The sequence below is a fragment of the Mustela nigripes genome, chromosome 7 (genome assembly GCF_022355385.1).
Source record: "Mustela nigripes isolate SB6536 chromosome 7, MUSNIG.SB6536, whole genome shotgun sequence".
In the NCBI taxonomy this organism is placed as follows: Eukaryota; Metazoa; Chordata; class Mammalia; order Carnivora; family Mustelidae; genus Mustela; species Mustela nigripes.
In genome coordinates this window covers 110,820,606-110,825,064 of record NC_081563.1, presented here as the reverse complement: position 1 = coordinate 110,825,064, position 4,459 = coordinate 110,820,606, and the positions used below count along the sequence as shown (strand labels likewise).

The window sequence follows — 4,459 nt, the reverse complement described above, 5'->3', positions numbered from 1 at the left end:
GGGGGCACCTTCGGGGGCGCCGGCGGGCGCGGCGCCGGGCGGCGGGCGGCAGGCGGCGGGCGCGGGCGAGGGCGGGTGGCGCGGGCGCGGAAGGCAGGAAGTGCCGCGGCGCGGGGAGCAGGGAGCGCGGCGAGCGGGGCGGAGCGGGCGGAGCGGGATCTCGCGGGAAGCGCGGGGACGCCCGGCGCCGCCTCCCCGCCCTCCGCGCCCACCCCTCCTCCCCGCTGCACCGGGCCGACCGCGGGGGGGCGCTGCGGCCTGCTGGACCGGCCGGCGCCCGCGCGTCCGGCGACCTGCGGGCAGGGGCGCGGCTCCCGGCCTCCGCGCGGGGTGGGCGGCGATTTGCTGCATGTAAAGAATAACAGCTGTGGTTTGTGGTTTTTGTTTTGTTATAGCAAAAATAGCTCACGCTCTTTGATGATACTGAAAAATACAGGAAACTAAAAATCACCTTTCACCCCAGCACCTGGTGAGATGAGCAGGTAACATTTTGATACGTTTCCTTCCAGTCTTTTCTCTAGGTGAAAGCAGTTTTATTTTTAAAAAATCGATTGCATAAAACCGGCATCGGATGTATAATCTGTATATCTGGCATCTTCTGCTGTTTTACCTGGCAAAGAGTGATGAGAATTTTGCCACATCGATAAAATATTGCCAACACGCTTTTTAATGGTTGTATATTGTTCCAATTAGGGATGAACACTAATCTATGTAGCCTGTTGTTACACATTTAGATTACTTTTATAAGCAACGTTAGGCTTTTAAATCTATTTGATGATAATCCCACAATCCATAGATTAACGCTCACTTTCTGGGCTTTTCCATGCATACAGGCATAAATGTTTGTGTTTTCACCTATAGAAATAATGTCATGTATATAAATACATAAACATATACACGTGAATCCCTGAAACCTCTTTCTCCACCGCACATGTAAAAATGACATATTCTTAAAACAATAAATGCATTGCGGTGTTTTGAAAAAAATCTCTTAGAGTGGAGTGAGGTGTAGTCAAGAGGAAGGCTGTGACCCAGAGCACTGGGCTTTCCAAGGTTAAGGGTTTGAGAAAGGACTGACAAGAAACTCATGAAAAACAGCTGAAGAGGTAGGAGGAACACCAAGCCTGCATGGTGTTTCTGGAGGCCAAGGGAAGAAAATGTAACTCACTGCTGTGTTAGTGTGTGTTGACAATTTGAATCCTGTGAATTTTCTAGTCATACTCTTTGCCCATTTTTCTCTGGTATTAGTCTTTTAGTGGACTTACAGGAGCACTAAATAGGCTCTGAACACAAAATCTTTGTTAAATATATTACAAATATGTTCTTCCAGCCTGCCAGCTGTCCTTTAATTTAACCTACGGAATCTTAGTATGAGAAGTTTGTAACCTTTGTTTTTTTTTCAAGATTTTATTTACTTATTTGACACAGAGAGAGAGATCACAAGTAGGCAGAGAGGCAGGCAGAGAGTGAGTGGGAAGCAGGCTCCCCACTGAGCAGAGAGCCCCATGCGGGGCTCGAACCCAGGACCCTGAGATCATGACCTGAGCCAAAGGCAGAGGCTTAACCCACTGAGCCACCCAGGCACCCCAACATTATTTTTCTTTTTAAGATTTTATTTATTTGAGAGAGAGAGAACACAAGTAGAGGAGCAGAGGAAGAAGGAGAAACAGACTCCCTGCTGAGCAGGGAAATGGACACACGGACTCACATGTGGTTCCATCCCACGACTCCGGGATCATGACCAGAGCCCAAGGCAGAGGCTTAACTGACTGAGCCACCCAGATCCCCCAGTTTGTAACCTTTAAGTAGGCAGATCTGTCATTTTTTTCCTTTACTGCTTTTGGGTTTTTTGTCTTACGTAGGCCTTTCCCACTCCTGAGACATAAAAAAATATTTTTTTTTTCCTAATCACAGGTCTAGGAGAAAACATGGGAGACTTTCCCTATAGGAGCCCATTCTTGGTCCGTAATGGGTATATGGTCCCTGTGCAAAGGTGAGTATAGAGCTACCTATCTGAGACTCCCTACCATATATTTTCAGGAAACCATGTCAACATTTCTGTGATTTCATCCATGTGCATATATGTCCTTCCTGCCTCTTCACCCATCCTGACTTATAATCAATGTGTGTTTGGGTGAATGTCATGTAGGTGGGTTTATTTTTCCTACTTCACTGAATTTTCCAAGTATTTTTCAATAAGCAAGTACAACAGGCCCTTTAAAATGAAAAGGAGAATGGAAAGTTTGCTGAGGGACATGAAAAATAATGATTAGGTAAGAGGAATGGGTATTAGGCCCAGTGGGCAACTTTGGACAGTCTGGGCCAAAAGAAGAGAAGGTGGACTTTGCACTTCCCTTGCCTTGGAAAGATGGGGCTTACAGAGAGAAGTGGGGGGGCCCAATCCTAGGGTTCCAGATGGATTGGCAAGGGAATTCCTCACTTTAGAGGGAGTAGAAATGGGACCTATGCCTTGGTACAGACAGGCAGGCCAGATGTCTAGAAATGGCTGCGTCATCAGCATATGTGTATGGCTTCTTTTTTTGTCCTGGAAATGGCCATACTGGTATCTTTCATGTGGCACCAAGGATGGACCTGGAAGTAGAAGACAATGTGGGTCTGTTGATGGAGGTGGATATAGTTAGCAGGAAAGAGGCTGTCCAGCCATTTGAGGACGTCTCTGCAGTTCCTAGAGCCAAGAGTCCCAAGAGAAATACCTCATCTCTCCCCAAGTCCTCCATAATTCTATTCATGCTTTCATTTTTAACAGCTTTATTGAGATGTATTTCAGTTATCATACAACTTACCTATTTAGCATATACAATTCACAGACACATACAACTATCACTGCAGTCAATTTTAGAACATTTTTGTCACCTTAGAAAGAAATCCCATATTCTTTAGTAGTATCGCCCTATCCACTCCCTGCCCCTTCCTCAGCCCTGAGCAACCACTGATCAACTTTCTGTCTATAGATTTCCCTGGTCTGGACATTTCATATGAATGAAATCATATAATATGTGTCTTTAATGACAGGCTTCTTTCACTGAGCCTTATGTTTTCAACATTCACGCATGATGAAGCCCTATCAGTGCTTTATTTTTTCTTACAGCTGAATAATATTCTATTATGTAGATATATGATATTTTTAAATAAGATTTTATTTATTTATTTGACAGAGATCACAAGTACGCAGAGAGGCAGGCAGAGAGAGAGGAGGGGAAGTAGGCTCCCAGCTGAGTAGAGAGCCCGATTCAGGGCTCAATCCCAGAACCCTGGGATCATGACCTAAGCCAACGGCAAAGGCCTTAACCCACTGAGCCACACAGGCACCCCGATATATGACCTTTTTATCCAATTGTCATTTGATGGACATCTATTAATGATGGAGATTATTATTTCTGTGTTTTGGCAATTAAGAATGATGCTGCAATAAACACTTGTTTGCAAGTTTTTGTGTGGACATACATTTTCATTTTTTCTTGGATATATACCTAGGAGGGGAATTGCTGGGTCATATGGTAACTCTATGTTTAATTGTTTGAGGAACTGCCAATTTGAGGTCATGGTCTTTTAATTAACTTAAAAATTATGCCTGTTCTAGGGCATCTGGGTGGCAGTGGGTTAAAGCCTCTGCTTTTGGTTCAGGTCATGATTCCAGGGTCCTGGGATCGAGCCCCGCATCGGGCTCTCTGCTCAGTGGGAAGCCTGCTTTCTCCTCTCTCTGCCTGCCTCTCTTGCCTACTTGTAATCTCTGTCAAATAAATAAACAAAATCTTTAAAAGAAATTATGCCTGTTCCTTGGAAAATATTTTAAAATACCAACAATTTTTAAAAAATATTTTATTTATTCTTTTGAGAGGGAGAGAGCGTACAAGCAGGGGGAGAGGCAGAGGGAAAGAGAGAAGCAGACTCTCCACTGAGCAGGGAGCCTGACCTGGGGCTTGACCCCAGGACCTGGGGGTCATGACCTGAGCTGAAGGCAGACTCCCAACCATCTGAGCCACCTCAGTGCCCCAAAATACTGAAAATTTTGAGGATAGAGACATTTAATTCCACTACTCAGAGAATATCCTTGTGGGATACTTTTCTGTGCATAGTTTTTAATGATACACTTGGCATGATATTTTGTAGCCCATATTGTGAACATCTTTTCATGTCAATAATTATCTCCATCAGTGAGTTACAAATTTATTTTACTCTTGGAACCCTTTCTTCAAAAGACCATTTTCTGGAAGCCCAATATGTCATCATTCAAACATCAACAATTACTCATTGAGCCCTTGCCTGGTGCCAAGCATCCCTACCTGTCCCCATGCCTGTTCTCTTTAAAAGTCACAGGTATTACGAACTATAGAGGAGTCACCACATTAGCTGCTCCCCTATAAGAACACTCAGCTTGCTCTCTGTGCTCAATGAACATACATTTGTGTGTACTTTTATCATCTTTTTTTTTTTTTTT

The 4,459-nt window shown here is 44.5% G+C and overlaps 1 long non-coding RNA gene across 2 annotated transcripts in view; it reads left to right on the top strand.

The window, feature by feature from the left end:
• Positions 1-282: 282 nt before the first annotated feature.
• LOC132022680 (uncharacterized) overlaps positions 283-4,459 on the top strand; it is a 6,597-nt gene continuing 2,420 nt past the window's right edge. For both annotated transcript variants that reach the window (XR_009405668.1, XR_009405667.1), the window contains exons 1-2: positions 283-482; positions 1,915-1,993. This is a non-coding gene — a long non-coding RNA (uncharacterized LOC132022680). The remainder of the gene's footprint in view (positions 483-1,914; positions 1,994-4,459) is intronic.